Source organism: Neodiprion pinetum, chromosome 4 (genome assembly GCF_021155775.2).
Source record: "Neodiprion pinetum isolate iyNeoPine1 chromosome 4, iyNeoPine1.2, whole genome shotgun sequence".
Taxonomy (NCBI): Eukaryota; Metazoa; Arthropoda; class Insecta; order Hymenoptera; family Diprionidae; genus Neodiprion; species Neodiprion pinetum.
The window spans coordinates 31,107,838-31,130,085 of NC_060235.2; the positions used below are offsets into that span (position 1 = coordinate 31,107,838).

At 40.1% G+C, this 22,248-nt stretch overlaps 2 long non-coding RNA genes across 4 annotated transcripts; one reads left to right on the forward strand and one right to left on the reverse strand.

Annotated features, from left to right (window-relative positions):
* Nucleotides 1–346: 346 nt before the first annotated feature.
* LOC138190892 (uncharacterized) lies at nt 347–18,695 on the reverse strand. The gene is made up of 2 exons (XR_011176974.1): nt 18,507–18,695; nt 347–2,569 (listed from the first exon to the last, which is right to left on the reverse strand). It is a non-coding gene; the product is annotated as an uncharacterized lncRNA (long non-coding RNA).
* On the forward strand, nt 15,102–17,884 carry LOC124218115 (uncharacterized). 3 transcript variants are annotated; one of them, XR_006882982.2, is made up of 6 exons: nt 15,102–15,684; nt 16,279–16,392; nt 16,509–16,629; nt 16,693–16,831; nt 17,066–17,194; nt 17,287–17,881. It is a non-coding gene; the product is annotated as an uncharacterized lncRNA (long non-coding RNA). The 3 variants fall into 3 exon arrangements; XR_006882983.2 differs by having other exon boundaries at nt 16,714–16,831; nt 17,066–17,884; XR_006882981.2 differs by having other exon boundaries at nt 17,066–17,882.
* Nucleotides 18,696–22,248: the final 3,553 nt, after the last annotated feature.

The following is a 22,248-nucleotide window of genomic DNA, read 5'->3' on the forward strand; positions in this document are numbered from 1 at the left end:
TTTCGCGATTTTGGAAAGTGCTGGAATAAATTCTTTCATGCACTATTCCGACGTAATTTTCCGAGAGAAATCGATTGGGCGCAGTCCCAATACGCTGCTGTTACGTGGGTGTGAGAGTGTACTGAGCGGTGGTAGTTAATGATTAATTGAATAATCAAGCTCCCACGTAACGACAATGAATAAATATTAAAACTAAGAAAAGACCTACCTTCCGATAAGCCGGTTGTTTGTAGGATCGTGTTGCTACAGTCCTGTACAGGTCTGTGAGGTTTTTTTAAAATGTTAAGTCAATTCTATAATAATGAAAATGGGGAAAAGGTCGTTCAAAATAAATGGTTCAATATGGTTTAACTGGTAAAAGATGAAGTTTATTTTTTTTTGATTTGGTGATCGAAATGTCTGGTAACAATCAATGGTGATAATTACATAAGAGCCGAAAGTAACAATTTATAAAGTGTTCGAGTTCATACAAATCGTGTGTTTTTTTATTTTCAAGGATATCATTATTTGGTACCAGGAACATCCACTCTGAACGATGGTTATAACTATCTGGTCGTGATTATTCGATATTGTATCTCTATTTTTAGATTATCTTAAATCAATTAAATATCCTACCGTTAAGTCCTGTTGGTTAATTCTTTGAAACAATAAGTATGATTTAATTGGGGTAGTGAAGCTACCTACCAATTCTAGACTTGCTTTCAAATGAATATTACTGAAGTAAATTTTGATTATGAAGGTGAAACAAGAATTCGTTCAATTTCGAAGATTAACACTCGGATTGACTTATCTTTAGGTGAATCGGTCGACGAGATTGAGAGCCGTCGGATCGTGTCGGTCTGCGTCAGTAGAATTCTGGACCAGGGCCTCACCTCAAGTTCGGAAGAGTTGATGAATCGAACGATGTTGAACGTCGGTCACTTGGTCTTTGTAGATTTAGAATGATATCTTACTATCGAAAGCTATAGTTGAAAGTGTCAATTTGCTGATTTTGATATATGTTAAAAATGATTCCAAAGATTATTTATTAAAAATAATAGTGTAGTTATTATTATCAGCACTTAAAGTTACCTGATTCGGTTGAATCAGGGCCGAACTCAATTTAATTACGGAAAATGGAATGGCATAAAAATGTCTATTCTCGAAATGATGAGATTTAGTAAAGCACAGAAAAGATGGTGTTGGGATTATGGATGTTGGTGTGATTAATTTTATCAAACAATTAAAGATTCATTATAGGAAGATTGTTACTTTATTCAAAATAGAGTATCGGAGGTATGTCTTGACAAACTGAAGGATCAGAGTGAACTAACTCCTTGGAGCTGTATTACTGTAACTGTACTGTTAAAAATATATATTTAAGGGTCTATACTATGCTAAAAATTATACCTAGTTCTTATGACTCTGTTCGAGTACTCTTATCCTTACTTCTAGAAAACTATAAAAGCAATCTCTACAAGGTTGACAATGTGTTTACCAGATGTTGCAAGAAAATGAAAACTTTCACTTTTAAAATAAATAAAATAAAACTTAAATATGAGAAATATAATATCTCAAAAGAGAGAAACTTTTGTAGACGAACTCAATATTTCAACAGATGGAAACGTAGAAGATAGTGAGTCTTTTGCAGCTAACAGTATAACTGAACGCTTGAATTTGACGAATTAGCGCGAGACTTTAGGCCAGTCACAACTAAGATTTTCCGAACGCTACTATTGCTCAAGAAGGGCTAATACGGGTTGATGTCCACGCACCTCGCGACTTGACAGACGAAAGACGCGGCTTCTTGGGCCCGAGGGTCCAAGGAGCTGCAGTTGTAATAAGTTACAACGGTAATTAGCCAATGAGGTGCGAGGGCGACCTCCTGGCGCCCAAATCCACATGGTCAGCGTTACTTCATGCTCTTTGACGGTGTTCCGACGATTCTCAATCTCGTCGGTGACACATTAAAAATATGAACAAGAGATATTTACATACAATGTTCACACATTCATTCATACATTCTAATAAGTAATCTATTTTAATTTGGTGTTTCCAAAGGTAGTGGTTTATCCTAGTTATTGGTTATAGTTTTAACTTAAAAGGAGGGATATTTCCAGGCTGAGCGCTACTGATGCTAATTCAGCAGTCTCCTATCTCAGTTCTTAGTACCAGTTAAATAGACGAAAGTTGAACCTTATACTAGGGATCATTGTTGGTCTCTACGTGACTTCTGCCGGGAGGGGTGGAACTCGCCGTTATTAGAATATGAGATTTTGATGAAATAATATCTGTGCATTGAAGAAATTAAAGAAATGAAATGAAATGGAATTTTGAAAAAGGTACGCCAAGGCGGTAAGTCGGGGCGTAACACTGCGATCAACGCATCATAAGTTACAGCCAAAAAACGAAAACCTGTGACTTCGACATTTTTCAGCAGGTGCTTTTTCCTTCGTATTTTCTCTCCTGTTGATCCCACGCTCTTTTCGCTGCGTTTTCTGAGTTCCTGGGGGTCCGATTAGTACGCAGTTCCGGTGAGTACGCATTTCCATATTATAGCAGTATTGTTGTAGATGATCTGGTTTGTCTCCTGGAAAATCATAAAATTTATAGTATGCATCACGTATCAATCGTAAATGGATCACATATAATAATATTGTACATGGACCGCATATACATATATACTTTCTGGCTTCTGCATCATTATTACATGTGATCTATTATTATTTATGATCTATATGTACATTCGTTTATCGGGTACCTACACTTTAATGAAATCACTGTTTTGCTACGAATTTCGGAAGAAATTTGTTAGGTAGAGTCGATAAAGCAGAACCCTTCTACGTTCCCAGGCCCACCTGGGCCCACTTGCCTGACGAAAACTGGTCACAAAAATTCACCCAACGCTCGAATAGAACACATGTATATATGTGATTGGTAACTTGATCATTACAGTTTCCCATCCGAGAAGCGGAGTGCTTGGCTTAATGCTTTTTGTCATTTGAGTAGAGTTTCCACAGCTTGATCAATTTTCCACCCTGGCGGAATCATGGGTCGCATTTGCAAAGGAGCTCAGCGTGTCAAAGCCATAAACTGTTTCAAAGTTGACTCAAGACGGAAGTTGGTCCCATGATTATACATGAAATGACATAAGTGAGAGCAAACAGCCCGTGAATGTCTTCGGAGTCGTGAACTTTTCTCATCCAATACTTGCTATGTGTAAAGAAAAAGAGGGGTAACAAAAAAATGAGCAAGTTTTAAAACTGGGATGAGTTGAACCAGGTTCTTATTACAGAAAGCCGGCTCTTCATACTGTCTCGTGTTTTCATAATTTATCGGAGTGTTGTTGGGGAGGATTTTGAAGTTTTGGAGCGTCTTCTTTCAGCACTTTCCCGCGTTCTTTCGCAAGTAAAGTTTTAATCTCACCCACGCACGTTCCTCGGAACGAACCGCTCTACGATTCCTTCAAATTTCTCTCTGCCACATCGAGGCGAGGTGCTCGATATCCATGATCGATGTTAATGGAATGCGTATTCGCGATACGAGCTTCTCAACAGAGAAATAACGCCCGCAGAACGCACAGCGAAAAATACTTCGGCAATAATGAGCACAAAGTGAAGTATCCAGGCAATGAAAATGCATACGCTGCTTAGCAGGTATTTGAGAAGACGGGATCACCTGGGTCCAGATGGGCCTAGAGCCCTAGACGGCACCAGCAGGCAAGCAAGCATGGGCGGCGGCTTTTCGCTCATTTGCAAGTCAGATTAGCAATACAATTAATTGCTCGCCGCATTAGTTTCATGTTTCCCATGGCTTAGCAAGGAGGAAAATTATGCTGATGAATGTAATGGATATCTGTTTTAACAACCTCCAATTTTTTTCAACTCGCTTACTTTTTTTCAACGTTATATTAGCGGTATCGTGGACAAGCCCCCGATGAGTTGCGCTAAGCCGGAGCGCGTAATTAGATCAGATTGACGCTGAGATTTTTTTAAATCAAGTAATCATGTCCGGCACTCGCGATGTTATTTCTTCACTGCGACGGAAATTATTATTCAGCTGAAATTGAAGGCTATCCTACTTCGACCCAAAAAGTTGAATGCGCTGTCAAATTATGTTTTCAGGAATATTTAAAATCGAATTTTTGTTGTTCCATCATACTTACGTGACATACATCAAGAATAAAACTGCTTCCTGCACGGAAGATCCAAGGTACAATTTCCACAACTGTCCATACAAGTGAGCGTCTCTTGCGGTGCCATGGTGGCTCAAAGTATTTCAAAACAAGTTGTGACAGTCGAGCAGGCTTGAGGTTTCCCTTGGTGCCGTCCCATCTCAACTCTACCATTTTGCAGCTTTCATCTGCAGTTGTTACACGCTGTTACATACATCATGTTGCCTCGCGCATTCCTCGCAACTACTTTCGAAGTATTAATTTCACTGTTAAATATAACTATACACCACTTCCTGATCGATAATGTAAATCTTTTTGTGCAGGTATTCAGATCTGCAGGAATTCTACAAAGTAACGCAACATAATTTTCTGTATGTATCTTGCTTAAGAATCATATTGAATTTCGACTGCTTCGGTGGCCATGATTTATATCCTCATTCGACTACATCGCAATGTTTGGTCTAGAGTAATGACTGAAGAAAAATTTAAACTAGTTGAACATAACTAGAGTAGAAATTACACAGAATTACGTGAAGAGAAACCATTACACACGATATTCACCTATTACTGATTCATCTTGACTGCTTCCTGATTCTGTATAATATTGCATGTCGTACAAGCACATCGACTTCGTCGATAAACGGGAAGTGGCTTCTACGGTGCAATTCGATATGAAAAATAGATATTGAGATATGAACAAAGTTAGCAAACTTGAGCTGATCATTTGACGTGATTACAGTATTGATTTCGCGTTTGCGTTCCAGTGGATAGCACCTTACGGAAAAATAGCGATTCACTTTGAACGAGATCGTAGTCTTGAGATGCAGTGGAAAATGACGTTGGTAAACATCTTTGGATACTTTTATCAAGGAGTTATGCAAATTAGTTTCTGAAACTTCAGTGGTAAATAAAGTAAGTACATAGTCGTCATGTGCACCGGGCGTTTTCAACCCATCCGGGTGAAAACTTTTCATACTCACCTTCCCTTGCCTAGTTATCTCCGTACTCCATGTGCGTATATGCCATGCATACTCTTGACCAGGTGAGCGTCACAAGATGCTGTTTAACAAAACAGAGTTTTCCGAAGGAAAATAACTGTCCGATTGAAACAACATTACAAACTAACGCCAATTACAAATTAAGCTAAATATATCTGCTGTTTACACATATTATACAGAAAACAATAATATATTTGAATTGACTGATGAAGCTCAATTTTTCTGATCAAGAAGATATTTATCTTCAAATCCTGGAAACATTCGAATTATCCTCTAATATTGCGTATGAGATTATCTCTAGTGTATTTATAAATGTAATAATTGCAGTGATGCGAAAAACTTACAATATTTTCCTTAAACCATCATCCAGCAGGCGGTGCACACAAGACGAAAGTACGATTCGATTGAAATTGGTAGCTAAGTCAAATGGTTTCTTGATCTCTCACTCTTGTACTGTTGCATAAATAACTTGATTCAAGGTAGCTCCGGTTTGTCGAGAGTACACGTGGTACTTGACACGAGTAAGAACAGCCGTCCTTGCGGTCAGACCACCGCAGGACACGGTGTTCGGATGCCGGGTATCTAGTATCTCTAACTGTACTACAGAGAAGTCCCAATGAGGCAATATATTGGCGCACGCGGCAAGTCTGTCGAGATATCGCAGTCCGCCGGACAAACTTGTTCGCCTCTTATCTTGCGGGTACCAACCTTCCTCTCCCTCGTCACCCGCTGCCCAGTCCTTCGCACACTTCGCACAAGCCGATTCCGTGCGGCGTTATCAATAATTGGCCAATTCGTTGCTACCGGATGCTTTGTTGTACTTTTATCAAGAGAGGAGCGGGTCGTTGTGATATACAAGCAACTTTCGTACTCCGTACCTAATTAACTGCCTAACTTCGGTATTCCCAGCACACATATCGCGGTTCTGCGGCAGACACCAGGAGCCGGATAACTCCCAAGAAAGAAATAACGATAAGTCGCGATTTACAGAGATTATACCCATGGCACTTTCCAGACTTCGGAAGTAGTGTTTGAGTATTTATAGACTTCGTGGGGCCGGGGACTGTTTTTTTTTCTCCTCCTTCGTTCTTTAATTTCACTCAATGACTGTGTTTGTCTTTTCAAGGCCAATACCTGCATCTCTCGGTATACCCGCATCCTCGAGAGTAAAAATATCCCCTTCCATCCAACCGTGTAAGGTCCTGTTTTCCGCGCTATCCTTATCAGCAAAAATTTTTCGGCACATACATTCCGGTAGCAAGGTCAAATATTTATTCGCTTATACGGCAATTTTTGCGAGTTATTCTCGCCAATTACGTCGCAGCTGTACACCTGCACCCGGTCGATTCGCAGGTTCTATTTCATAATATTGAATACCCGAGTTATTAACTTCGGACACTCATACGTATATGAAATACAATGATTAACACCGATACAAAGTGACAAATGTTACTTCTATAATCCTGTATCTTTTGGAACAAATAAAAAAACTCTCAGCCCAGTTGAGCGTAACGAACGCCGCGTTTCGTACATCTGCTGTGCTGAATAATCGTTACACGGTGCAATAATCACCAGGCTAGTCTATTTTTTCAAGCACAAGGTCCGTTCATTTTTTGATGTTTATTGCAACGATTGCACGAATAAGCACTTCACTTCACACTTGAATAAGCATAAGCATGTTGAGTACGTGGATGTTGCAAACTAGCGCTGCTGTTACATTCAAAGGATGCCACCAAAGCTGTGAAAGCATTAAAAATTTACCGGAGAATTGTCAGCTTCCAGAGTAAAATATGACAGCCGGTAATGGTCTCCAGTAAAATTGTATTTTAAACGCGAGTATATCAGCTAGCTTGTACTAGCGAAGAGTTTGATGGTGCTAAGTCTCTATAAAAGCTACAGCATAGCCGAGGTTGATCATCGCGGAGATTTTTACGTGCAGCGCGAGGCATTCGAGCTTTCGCGAATGGCGTATCATAGCGTTTTGCGAGGTGCTATACTACTGGTTCAAAGGTCTGTGCAAGGGATGTAATAAAGTAAGACGCAGATAAGGAGTTGAGTGTCGTTAAAGCGATAAGGGGGCATTTCGAGCAAAAAGTAAGAGGGCCGGATAAAAAGGATGTGCAGGGTATCTGAGGGAATGGGAGTTTTGAGGCTTTGCCATACGAAAAGGACACACAATATAGGTACATGCCTGCCCGTAGGTACAGGGTAACGACAATGTGGCACGGGGACGCAAACGGGCGTTGAGGGAGTTGCGTTTGCCAGTATAGCTTAGCTTGTCATGTCGTAAACGCCACCGGTGGTAACTTTTAATTTCTTAGACGCTTTCTAAGTCCACGTATGCGCGGCGTATCATCACGGCCATGACTCCCAGGCGAGAAAAGTTTTCCCTCGTGAAAGTCGGCTGCTGTACTAGCTGGGCAAGACCACGGCTTGGATAGCGTGATTTAGTGCCGGTAGTGCGAGGCCACAATAGTATAAGTGAAAAACAAGCAAGGAAGAGAAGGAGCGGCGGGAGGGGGGAGGAAACGGAGGTGAAGAAAAATTTGCCCCTCGCGTACAAGTGAAATGCTCAGCGTCCTTAATTTGCCGCGCATTCAACCACGAGATGATAAGAGAGCAGAGCAGAGCAGCGCATTGTACCGAACTACTTCGTATTTGTTGTTTTCTTGGATGAAAATATCCTTGGAGTAATTGAGTCTAAGGTAATTATAAGAACGATTGAATTAAACATAGCTCTATTACTATTGGGCGTGAAAAAAGTTCGCATTTATCGCTGATCGATGTCAAAGTATGAATTGGGATCCACGGTGAGTAATGAAAAGTAAAAGCAAAGTTCAGATCATGGTTTGCAATGAGCAGTTGCCAGAACAGACAAGTGCGCTCGATACAAAACACTTTCTTATTCGTCTTCTTACTTCTTTCTTTGACTTTATGAAATATCTAACGCGCTGGGCTCCAGAGTAGGTTTTCAGATTCGTGTCACGTCTGCAGTCGTTCCGATGTTCCCGAATACTTATTGCGCTACACTGGTACTACATTACCGTACTTTGTCATTGTACTTAAATTCTATTAGACCGTATTCAATTGTGCCGCTTCAAACATTCAGACAGCACTGTTTCGTGAAATGTCGTGCTCATTAAATTGCCATAAACACTTATCCTCGTTACATGAGGTAACGATCGAAGCCGAGATTGCTACAGTGAAATCTATTTAGTATCGAAATTGGATGACCGGTATTCACACGAAATATCAACGCAAGCATTTTGTGATTTTTGATAGTGATGGAAATGAATGAGACTTATCAAAATGTGCGAAAATGCATAATTTCGAGTCATTACCATAATCAAATGATACGAATGTTGAAAAACAACGAATGCGAAATTCTCATTTGAAATGAGAAGTAGGTACGTAGGTATACCCGACGCTTGAATCTATGCTCCAGTGAATATAGAGTGTAGTTAGTGACATGGTTGGGATTTTCGCTGCCTTTGATGTCTGCAATAAAACATTGACGAAAAGATTTCGTGTGAATGAAAAGTCAGAAATTACACCTAATTACACTGAACGAACCGAAAATATTTGTCAAGTTTTGCTGTGCTGAATCGGACAGTTGTCAAAAAAGTGAGTGACTTTTTTGAGAAATCATTTCCATGCGTGCCATCGGATGCCTTTGCTATCGAGTCTCCCTTTTATTTTCTAGCTGAAAGTAAAAATTTTTCTCAATTTTGTGCGTCTGCTGAGTAACTCTGGTACCTATGCCTACTACGAATACAAGCGGCGTGGATCGGCGAGGAAACGGTGAACGAATCCGGCAAACATATAAATTCCAAACGTGGAAAGGATAGCGCCGTGACCGGTTCCATATTCTTATTTATATACCAACGCATATGTGGGGCACTTTGCCAGAGAGCAACGATGCCGATGGTATTGAGTGTATAATTCACATTTACGAGCAGCTACCATGCGAGACTTCGTTTCCCGGTTCGCCCCTTGGAAATCTCGTTGATTTATCGAAGATACGCATTGTACTTAGCCGAGTGCAGGAGTTGATATTGTCAAATAATCTATAGACGGATACGCGAAGCGTTGTGATTGGTACGCGCTGTGAGTGACGCTTACAATTATACGGAGATGAAAGTGACTCTCGAATAAATGAAAACTGTAGTCACTCGATTCATTCTGAAATTCTTACACGTCTATTTCAAAAAAAGTTGTTTTAGCGTAAGAGAGATAAACAGAATTTATTCGGAATCCAATATGAGGGTATGGGACGATACTGGCTGTTGTATTTTGGCGTCACTCTCTTAAGGAACAAGTTTTATTGCCTTTGCAGCAATGTTTTGCAGTCGTAGCGTAAAAGCTTTTAATTTAAATTGGCAACACGAAAGGTAAAATGGTTAAAAGTAAAGTTTCTTGGGGCAAAATAACACCCCAATCGTGTGACTTTGACTTAATAAAATATTCATTGTATTCTCAAAGTGGTTCGTAAGTACTCCATCTAAGGCAATGCTGCTATCCAACTGGCCTCACGTTGATAACGTTTTCGATAATTTTGTTTGCGTTAAACTGCTCTCAATCCAAATAAAGAACGTGTCTGAGTCTGTGATTTTTTCAAATTAGGCATGCAGTGCATACATTGCATGTATCTGTTAATTCGTCTTTGACGAACAAAACAATCTATTAAAAAATTGTAATTGGTAGATAATAGAGAACAATCGTTTCCTAGCGAACAAAAAATAGATTGCTCTTCGTGTTGTAATGCAAGTATGTTGTATAATTTTTGTATAATTCCACAACCGTGGAATATTCAGTCGAGTTATCCTTCAGGTGATAGCTTTAAAAAATTACTTGAAGTTTTTACCGATACAATATATATTCTCGCGTCATAAAATATTAACACGCTTTTCTTTTGGGAAAAATTAAATCAACCGTGTAATTCGTACGGCTCGGCTTAACAGCGCTTGAGCTTTAGTTTCCACGAAAGATTTACTAACCTACGGCAAAAAAAGTAAGCTGTCTTGGGACACCCGACAAAACCGAAACTTCTTACGCTTTGTACGTAAAATCCAATTAATTATCGCTTTCTGCGCTATTCATCGAAAAAGATTTTTTATTAATTTATATTTTTTTACATATCATATATCTTATATTATAATATTATCAATTATAATATATTATATATTTTTTTGTTATTTTCTTTAACGAATCACAGATCGCAACAATGAACAAAATGAAGAGCGTTGTAACTTTCATGACGTGTTAGTTGTTCTGAGTTAAGTCACCATCTCAAACGTGCGTTAAAAAGCTTCGCTTCGAAAATGTTTGATTGCACTGTAATTACATTTTTAATGCATAGCCTGCCTTCAAGTGTATGCATTTGCTGTCGAAAAATAACAAAACTTTATCTGTAACACAACTTTTTGATCATCGCAATGAGATTTCTTCTTTAATTGTTTCACGTAATTTTACATGCCGTCGAACCTCCAAAAAATTTTATGCGCATACTAAATCAAGTAGCCACTGTGTTTAATTGAAGTCTCTAATATTATTCGCCCCATTTTCAGCCAACCGTTTCGTCCTACACAATTAATAGTAGTATACACTGTTGCAAATGTCCGCATGTAGAGAAAAATTTGTCAAGACAATCGCCACTTCTTAAAAAATAATTAAATCCGAAAGAATATTCATTCTAACATTCCTGAGCAACCATTCAATTGTTTCAAATGGATATTTACTTGAAGCAAAAAAGTTTTATTTGAAATAGGATTATTTTTATTGGAACAATCGCATATTTTTTTGAATCAGTAAATCATCTGCTGAAGAGTATTCCAGTAAATATTGTCTTGGATCCACTCATTTTTATTCTAGTTAGAAGCACATGATTCTATGACCCAAATATGCATGTGTGATGAATTCAAAAAATTCTCTCTTACTTTGTCGAAATTTCATCATTTTCAGGGCGTGGTTGTGTTGGGCATCATAGCATCGAATGTAAAAGCGGGATGAGACAATCCTGTAAAGATCATGGTAAGATTACTGGCCAGTAGATTACTTAGATATCAGATCAAACCAACCTCAGAGTTTACAGCGGTGGAAAAACTTGGGGAAATTAGTGAATATAGTTCAACCTCGTTCCTCGTGCCCTTTCGGTGGAAAGTTCGAGCTCTCTAAGTATTTTCAGTGCTCCCAGACTACCGCGTTCCAACTCCGAGATACGTTCGTCCGCGAATCTACCAGACCGTGTTATATTCTGCTCAATGCTGAGGAATATCTTGACGAATATTTTCCTACCGCTGAAGATACAAAATCTCCGAATCCCCATCTCGTAAAAGTGGATACTCTTTGCTCTTCGTCTTTGATAGGGATTATAAAGCAAACGAAACGCGTATAATGATAATGAATTTATATTAACCTTTAGAGGACGGGAACACCCGTATCCGGGGGCGACGCATGGTCGACACTTTACCTATGATAGTTTTAACATATTAGATACGTTTTTTATGCATTTTCTGAAGGAGACCAAGAATCCCAAATCCCCCTCCTCTAAAGGCTAATTTGATTACGTGGGTATGTATTAAAACATCATTGTCATTAACTTTGTCCTATTACGGTGTTATTTAGGGTTGAATTTTTTAACAGCGAGGTTTTGTTTTGACTATATTCTAATAAGGCCTATAGACGTTTGGTTAGAAATATCATGTACAAGTGACAGCTACAACGCCATGTGACTAAGCGCGTAGTATGCGTCATGGGGAAGTCCATGGCCAATATTATTTCACCTATAGTGCAGGTCAAAGTATCCCCTCGTCTAAGCCGCATCGGCAACCCTCCGCCATAAAGTCGCATAAACTGAGCCGTCCCGTCGAAGCTTGGTGTGAGTGCTATTTTCCTGCAGCTACTGTGCTGGTATACCTCTGACAATGAGAAATACGTTGAAAGTTTCAGCCTTCGTTCAGAGTATACACAAGAAGACGAATCTTTTCCTTTCCGTTTATTAGGAAAAATAACGGACGTCAATAGGGATGACGATTGCAATTCAATTATCCACACCTGCATGACACTTGACTGATAAACGCGGTTAAAAAGCGAATTAGATTAAAAAACGAATCAACGTACCAGACTTTCAATTTGTCGTATAAAAAGTATAAGGTGCATTAATTAGAGTTGTCTTGAGAATTCGTCGACTTCAACAATTGGGGAGTAACGCGTTAGCCGCATATTCGTGAACATGGCACTACAAGCGGTAAACGAGAGTTGTGTTTTCCACCCGTTTCAAGGAAGCTAATTTCGTGGCACATGCTTCTCCTTAATCCACGTTGGTTTCCGGAAATTAACACGATGCTGAATAAATTAGGTTTACACGTATAAAGGCTATCATCACACCCGGTAGTACCATTGATCATTACGTCACGTTTCTCAGGGGGTGCGCTGCTAACTTCGCACATCAACACGAGAGCATCGATATTCGATAGATACGATATTCACGAGAGAGTTTTGAATCACGTACCGTAACATGTCTATGCTCGAAACATCGGTTGAGTATGGCAAATTTAGTGTTATTGGCGAAAGCCAAAAGCGATCGACCAATTTCAAAGAATCGAGGCAAAATAAATTTACCTATGTACGTATGAAAGGAACCTCTATTGTACGTAACATTTTCTGTCGATGAATCCAATTAATCCAAAAGTATTTTATCATTATACAGAATGCAACGCAACCGTAATCTCCTAGTCCGTTGTATATAATTATTGGTATCACCCGCACGCTTTGCGCGCCCTGACATCGAATTTTCAAATTGATAGAAGCAGCAAAAAGTTCTATGTAGCTATGTAACTAAATAGTGGTACAGTATACTGTACGGTGACAGGCAGATATAATTCAATTTATGCGTTTATGAATACCTATTGAAACAAAATGATTAGCGAATTTTTGCAGTAACATTTATCAAACTTGCGAATGTACACGTTTTGTCTTCGACAAGAAAGATAACCATTTTTATCTATTCAGTGACTTCCTGATATGATTTTGTAAAATACCTTGCAATCATCTAGAAATTTGGATAGGTGAACAGATATCTTGAAATCAGTGTTAGAATTGAAGCTTTTAGATTATTCTGTGTTACAGGTAGCATTATTCAAACTTGGACCGCTCTGACATGATTCAGAAGCTGCAGCATGGTTTTGAATTGCGTCAACGTAAAATTTGATTAGATATTAAAAGAGTTGTCTATTATATGCGAACTGTCATGACATCCGAGTTTTGCACTGAAGGAGCTTTTAAAGTAATAAAATAAATAAAAAAATATCATCTGTAGCTCAGTTTGAGGGTATTTTCCGTGACCATACGTTGTTACTCAACACGGCATAATATCAGAAAATAATGAAACGCAAACCAGCCGAAAAAATCGGTCAAATTGTCAAAATGCATGACCCGTCATACCTCAATTGAACACTGTCACATTCTGTACCATAATTGTAATAGGTATGTGACTCAAATTCATCAGCTATGGAACACAAATAAACCGAGCTTTGTGAACTGGTTGATATTTATCCTTCATCTTGGATGTAGAAGGATCGATTCTTGTAAATTCGGAAACGGCTCATTGTCACTAGCTAGGCTAGGAACGTTCGAAAATAGAATCTATGGTTATTAGCAATGTGAAATAACGAAATGCATGACAGAGATAGTAAATACAAGCTGCCATACACATATAATTGTGAAATATTATACACAATAAACTTTTCTAAATAAATGTTCACAATGAATTTCCTCAATCAAACTACCCACCCTGTTAGTTTTCAAACTGATACATCCTCACAAGATGAGATTGGCTGAAACAGCAGCACAGCCATCTAATCTTCATGCGTATAAAACATTAGACTGCCAATGGATAAGCGAAGAAACGGAAATCCAGCTTAGCAAGAGTTGAATTCACGATAATCCGGGTGTGATTCTACGACAACACTTGTAAGATTTTCGAAATATTATTACACATACATTCTTTAAGACTGGATCATCGTCAGCTTCTCTAGCTAGAACCTAACGGAGTCAATAATTGTTACCCAAGGCACATGACAGATAGTTTAGTTATTTCTCAACTACCAGGGTTAATTTGACTGACAAGTTTATTTCTAACCGTAACATGAAACTAGGCCACTGTGAAGACGGGAATGGGTGCCAGTGAATATTCAATGTAAGGACTGGCTAACGTCAAGCAGAACAATTCGTATTGTATGGATCGCGCGCAGTACGATAACACATTACCAATTAGCTGCGCTTCGATAACATTGGTTCGAATACGCCAGTCACAGAGGAATGAAAAATAACATAGTCGCATTTGCAGCCATGACAGTTGTCGTCGATATTCTTCTATGGCCAATTTACAAAATGATTAACTTTGTACCATAGAAAGAGAAATAATAATAAATAGATTAAAAAAAAAAATAATAGATCAAAAAACCGACCTAAGCCGTTGCACCACGGATATGTATCGTGCGATGCAGTGCCTAGTGAGTTTTTAGACTCGAGTAAGCCTCCGCTGCAGAGTCTTAAGGCAGAGAGCATTGTTTGGGTAAACAGTATCAAGACAATAAGCCATTATCCAGCGGTAGCAATTGGCTTGAGTCAGTGAATAGCAGGCGGTACAGTACATGTTCGGAGGGGCTGAAGGGGGATGGCAGCAAAGGACGTGATATCATGCAAAGGCACGGACGCCCGAACGGCGGGGCTACCGAGTGGTGAGCGGGAAAAGCCTCTAACGGATTACGAAACGGGAGCTGGAACATTAACACGTTTGAGGCTTACTTGCACGCTAACTCGCTCGATAAACGTCCAAACAAAACATGCGTTTTCCCTAAGCTCGCGCGCCTAACCGGTGTAACCGAAATGCACCACGCCGCTACCGCCTCAAGCATTTGCTACACTGTAAAAAATAAGGGTTAATTTAACCGTCACATGGGTAGGTAATTTTTCATCATTCAACTGTAAATCAGTTTTACCTCCCCACTGGTCTTTTACAATCGATCGTCTACCCATACAGACATTTTTTACTACCCAAGTTATACGTAATTTTCGCATACAGACAGATAAATTTTGGTGCCGAACTGTAAATTCAGCATTTGGGTATGCGTTTTGGCTAAACGTACCCAAAGTGGTAAAATTATCTATCTGCATCACCGATAAAATAATGTGTGCGACGCGCATACCGACTGAAATTCGGCAAAACTTAGGCGTTCGCGAACGATCTTTTCGGTAGATAAATTAAATGGATGTGATTTTCGTTACGAAATTTACAGCAGTTGTATTCTGGCAACATAATAATTCAGATTCAAGTTTAGTTTCAAGTGAGAATGTGAAAAATTTTCTGTGACCACCCAAGTTATGCTGAGTTTTGCGTAGTCTGAGATGGCGCTTCCATCGCAGACGGGAGATACGCAAGAAGCGTTTAGACACGCTTCCGCGTTGTGTGTGCGGTTAAGTAGGTGGAGTGGATCAAGTGGAATTTTTTGCATTTTTCATCAGAGAATAAAGGTATGTGATATCAATTGACATTGCGTTTGGGGTTTGGGGTACGAGTAGCAACGCATGTTTTGGTGTAGATGGTGGAGTTTGCTTCTATTTCACGTATGTAGTTCTCAAACTAACTTTTTAAGGTTAGGTTCGAAGGTACTTGCTTCAGCCTGATCGTCGAGTTCTTCTCTTTTTTCAAATTTTTTTTCTTTTATACTGATCAGAGTATTGTTTCCAAGTTACAGCTATCAAGTATAATATTTACTCATTGATTGATGACTGTGTTTTGTTATTGATTGTCAAATTGTTTTGTTGCCATTTTTTTGTAAATATATTTATCAACTTTTACGCTTGTTCGTTGTCACTTTTCAGTATATAATTTCACCCAACCCATCAATTGATTTATTAAATTACTGCGATTATCTTATAACCTTCAGATCAGAACTGGACTAATCTCTTCAAATAATTACTTGTTTTTTTTTTCAACATGATTTTCTCCATAATTTATATTGTAGATTCAAATGAACTAAGAAGTGATAGAGACAAATAATAATATGTAGTATAAATTTATACGTATTTTAAATTTTGCAAATCCAAATAATTTCATGGACAAAGGTTCGTGGGCAAGAATACGGATCCATCTGGCGAAATGAGTTTTGCGATTGTCTCATCGGACCGCACCCTCTGATTGAGTGAAATCATTTTACTATGATTTATTGAAGGACCTTAGTAAGTACATAGACCAGGCAGATGCGTTATTCGTCTGTCTCCCTAACCAAAGGTTTCGGCAGATTTTCATAGTTTGCATTAAAACGCTTGACTCTGAGTTTCTAAATATTCCCTAGGTTGCCATGCTATGCCGACAATGATTCGTAATCTTGCACGTTGCACTTCCTTTGAACCGTTCCAGCTTACTGCGCTGACCATTGACTCTTATCTTTCAAACCACGCCTTCGTTTAAGCCAAGTAAGTACTAAGCTCCAAACTAAAAAATTAATAATATGACATTCATCCCAATGGTCTATTTAGATATCCATGATTTTCTGAAAGCTTCTGTTTCGATCAGACTTAAGCTAACTATGCTAAGCCACAACTCATCTTCTGCTTGAATGACTCACAAGCACGTACCATCTCTCCGGCTCATCAATTTGAACAGGACTTTTATGAGGTAATCTCCCAGGCTACAACTTGCAGTCAGTTATACCATATACATTATAATGGGCCTTGGTACTCCCAGCGAGCCTCAAGTTATAGTATTATGAAGCGGCAGATGAATGAACATTTGGCAGGGGCGACAATACTTTATACTCCTTTTTGGGATTGAGTCTGTCATTATATTCTGCTATTATGGTATCACATAATTGAAATAAGAGTGAGCATGCTAAAAAATTACATTTCACAGGTATAGAATACCTGTATGATAACCAAAATACATTATCGAAGGCTATGCGATAGTCAAAATAATGAAAGTGCAAGAGAATGGTAAAATAGCAAATCAAGAAGTTGGTGGCCTGCTTGAATTCTTCCAAAGGTCAGAGATTTTCATTTTTATTCGGTCATTCGACAGGAAAATTCCCATCAAGAAGATTGTCAGATTCAAAATTGTATATCCTCTATGAATAGGGCTATCTACGACATCAAGGGAGATGAAACTACAAAGAGTAGTAGCAGGGTGGAAAGAAGAAAGTCAGCAAAAGGAGTGTTGTTCAAAAATCCACCAATGATTTCTCCACAATTCAAAACGTTAATGCGGGATTTTGATAATTATCGGAGCTTGTGGGGTATTTAGATTATAGGGTATTTTGAGCATATAAATGTATATACTCAACAACTACCAAATAAATATAGCATTCATATAGTTTACGTCCTAGGTTAAGCATGTAAATCTGTACCTAAACACTACCGAAGAAAAATATCATAAGTTTGAAATAAATGTATCATTTGCTATCACTAATTCATTTCTAATGCCATAAATTTGTTGATGCGGGTAGTTCAAATCACCTATCACGCAGATTGAATTTACCTACACGGGTTGTAAAATCCACTCTGTTCACCTCGGAGTTATTTTTACCCTTCAACGAGGATAATCTTGATTTATGTCCCCACATACTACGTAAATTTATCGACCCAAAAAAAAAATAAAACTACATACCCATGGGTAGGCATATTTCTCTACCCAGACTAGGTAACAAGGCGTTGCACCACCCACACGGGTAAATTTACCCTCAAAATTTTTTACAGTGTAAGTATACGTAATTCGTGAATTGAAATGCTTTTCAGCCATGGATGAAAAAGTTTTCACAGTTGTTGCCGAACTTCCGGTAAATGGGAATTATCGCGATAAGAGAAGCGTGATTGTTTCGCGATCAATTGGCTCAACAACCGTAGGCAACGCGTGCGTCGTGCACCCGGGAGGACTTGAACTTTGTTCAGTCATCTTATTAGTCGAGCTTAAACGCGCTCGTGATACTTCCGCCCGCGCGTCCCTGGATCATTTTTCTTTTTCCTCATCGCCCGTTAACTAACGCCAGGGTGTTCCCTGACGTTGGGTACCTATCCACGCATTGCGAGCCTAGGCACGTCTGCCACTAATCTAACCGCAAACAGACCATTAATATAGCTTCCTAGTCCCCGTTCGAATACGTCCCCCGCTTGCCGTCCGACGTCTCTAACTACTACAATTAATACTGCAGGCTACGGTTCGCTGCTCTTGTTGTTCCTCTATTAGTTTGACGATTAATTCGAACCTAATAATTACATCAATATTTAGACCATAATTTGACTGAATTATTCTTGCAGTTCAAAAACGCCGAATCTAGCACAAATCAAGCGTTTTACTACACCTGTAGGAATGATTGATCCGTCCATGATGGATTGGAATGCCGTCAATATCGAGATCTTTTCATAAAGTACATCGCAGCATCGGATGGGCAAATCTCGTGGAAGGATTACTTGATGCTACGTCACGTAGAGGAAATCTTTTTCCACGCAAGAGTCGTGCCATAAAATCTTTCCTCTGTGACAAGCAATGGACTGACCCGCTACAAGAAACTGAAAATTGAAAAGTTAAATTGAATGGATGCAGTGATATAGCGGGAATGTCGAAGTACCGGAGTCTGTTACTGTCATTCCCCATTTTTATTGGATCGAGTGCTGCGGAAAAGACTCGTCATGTACGGGTGAAATCAAGTGCTTTATTAGTAATAGGCAAAGTCGATTGCTGGATTTTTGTTTTGTACAGAACGTGTTCCTGAACTTTATTTTACCCAGAACTGACGATGGCTATGAAGAATAAAAGTGCCGCTATTCTGTGAAATACGAATCATAATGCTATATTGTAATAAAGTCTTCATTAAGAAAATTGCTGGAAAGTATTCTTACTAATTAGTCTTGAATTGTTCGAAAAACTATCCAATCGAGTTTGAATTTTTCTATTATAAAGCTGAAAAGGAACGTGCACCGTGATTTGTGTATGTCTATTTTTCGTGCAGTCAAAGTATCAGGGAATAGTGGTTAACGAGTGGGGGCAGGAATTTCCTTACCCGGATTGGAAACTGATAATTTCCAGATACGTACCTCAGAATTTGAAACGAGCACAAGCAGTAAGCCCTCGACAAACATTTAAATACAAGTTCCAAAATAAACTAGCCGATTGGTTCAGGCCGAGGTTAGGACTAGTGGAAAGTTTCGTTGTAAACGAAGCTGTTGAAATTTGTGTACCTATCTATCGGGAACCAAGTTACTCTCAACGGGTTAGTTTACGGTCTCATTAGAAATTTATACGATCTCAACGTTAGAAACGTACAACCCCGGCTAATTTTACGCTAGCAATCCGGCAATTCGCACAGAAACATTCGTCTGTGTGAATCCTGAAACGTAATTCAGAATCCACACGTCAAGTTCGGACGGAAAAAGCGACGGCACGTGCCGGGAATTTCAAAATACAATTCGAGACTGTCATTATTTCGGATCGTGCGTAAGGAAATCAAGCATTTATGTCTCACCTGACAACGTGAACGCCCGAAGGCGGACTACGTAAGTCGCGGAAAATTGGAACGAAGTTAACCCCACGCGAAAACAAAACGTTCAACGGATACGCACGTCGTTCACTCGTGGATTCGGATTCCAGACCGAAAATTTATTTCGTTTGGTCGTTAAGTGAGGGCTGTAAACAAGTTCTGAGACCAGGGTGCCCCCGGTGTAAAATCGTAAAGAGAATTAATATCGGGAAACCATAGGGTTCTATTCGACTCTTTCCTGCGCCTGCAGCCCCGCCGAAGGCTCTAAAACCGTTTACTTTTTCGCGCCTATAGATTGCAATTGTAATAAATCGAAGCTTTACGGAGATTCCAAGTTTTTATCGCGCAGAGAACAAGATTCTTGCAATTGCAGGGTTCAGGGTCTCCGGGTTCCGCGTCTATCGCCCTCTCGTGCGGGAAATAAAACCTTTCTCATCTTACTGCTGCCGGGAACCTTTCATCTGCCCACTAATAGGAAGCGCTTTCCATTCTCCGCTCTCGACCACCCTCTCAACCTCCTCCAGGCTACGCCTATGATGTCTGTCTACCGAGCGAACGCATTTTCTCCCTCAAAAGTCTGCATCGAGGCGGCCAGGCGCGCATACATCCACCAAGGAAAATACATCTACAGGCTTTGCCGTCTGTCCTGCCACTGTCCCTGGTTATACCGTCCCGCAGGGCACAGACTGCTTGTTCCACGTTAGTTTGGGACACACATTACCGAGGCTTTATGCCGCTGCTTCCACAGTCACAAGCGAGGCTCCGCTTTTCCATAAGGAGGGAGACCGGCCCGAAGCTTCGGGCTAAGATCCGAACGTTTGTCAAAGAATGACGAACCCGAGGGAATTTTTTATTCTCCATTTTGCAGGCCGACCGGATGGAAAAATAATAAAAACCCAGCTGCGAAATTGGAGACGGACTTTAGATCGAAAACACATTTTTCATTTTGGGGCAAACGGTCGAGACGTTTCGTGAAAAAGCTTACATTCCGCGAAAGTGAAACACTATGCGGCGGATCATCAGCGATACGCCGCTTCTACCTCCCCTGCAAGTCCTGCTGTCGCGTGCGAGCCCATGCTTTCAGTGTAAGCGGCGACGGAAGTCGACGAGGAGCAATCAGCCCGGCTGCGCCAAGCGCCAACGAGCTTTACCCGACGACATTGTCTCCTTTTGCACGGCTGTTGCACCCCTTGCGAAACAGAGTGCTTTCCGCTTTCCACGCTGGCGAACAGTCCAGAAAAGTCAACTACATACGGTGGCTTTATAGTACTAGGCTGTTGCGTGTTTTATATATAAAGTTCTCTGCAAATGAAACCCTCCATTTACCGTCAGGTTGGTTCGGTATTTTTCTTCTCTTCATTTTTGTCTTCGAATGTATTTTAACCGTCGTATCTGACGTCATTTTTCGTATTTAGTTTACATTCTTTTCAACGGTAGCGGTTCGAGAATATTAAAATACTGTCCGTCGTCCACATACTCCCAATTCTGAACGTGTATTTACATACTTGCAAAATTCAACAGCCAAAATTTGCCTCTCAGAACGAGTAAAAATGCGTGTAGTGTATAATTTTACTCTCATCCTTTTTATCATCACCATGGAATACTAAATATTTTACAACAACATGGAAAGCACGTCGGGGGCGTGGTGAAATTTCACTTGAAAATGAGAGAAAAGGAATGTGTACACAGAAAAAACACGGTATGGTGCTTTCAACCTATTTCCCGGACGTAAAAGAACGTGAACCGTTTACCTCCAACCGGTTGTTTTTCGTTGAGCTGAATTGCTCACCAGCGTGATCTACCGAGCGCGGTAACAATTACTGCACAAAAATGACTCGCCTGTCGGACGAGGCGAAGCGTCGTTCCACTTTTCATTAGTGGACCGAGCCCGCGAAATCACCGACTCCTGATGCCGTGGCCAACTACAGATTGCTGGACTTAGGGACTCGTCTTCCCTCGGCTATCATCCCTCACTTAGTTCCTCAGGATTGTGGAGACTGCGGACAGTAAAAATCTTTATTTTCCGGTGAGCAGTCAGGCGAGAAAAATTCCTCTCTCGCAGTGCAAAGCGAGGATTTTGATGTACGCTATTAAAACCATACCGTGGTCAGAAACTGGCGACCAATAATAACTGGGTGCAACCCGTCTACAGATCCGTAAAATTGTTCACGAATACTGTGACCGGAGTGCGTTACATTTCAGCAACAAATAATCCGGGGGTCAAAGTCGATAACTCAAGCGAACCGTGGTGGAGGCTCCATCTGCGGACGTGCCGCAGCTGAATATCGGTGGGTGTAATATATTTGACATACCTATACGTATATCGACGCGTGTCTGACTTGCGCGGAATTGACGCGAACGGTAAGACGGAGGATAACAGCGTCGTAGACCTGTCAAGTTCTCTCTCAAGATACGAGGTGACTACTCGAACTTAATAAGCGCGTAATTGAATGTGAATGACAATATTCGTCTGGCGAATGATCACTCGGATGGATGGACAAATACATGGATGTATCTTGCGAGCGTGTTGGGACCGCGTCTAGCCTGCAATTACAGTTGACTGTCA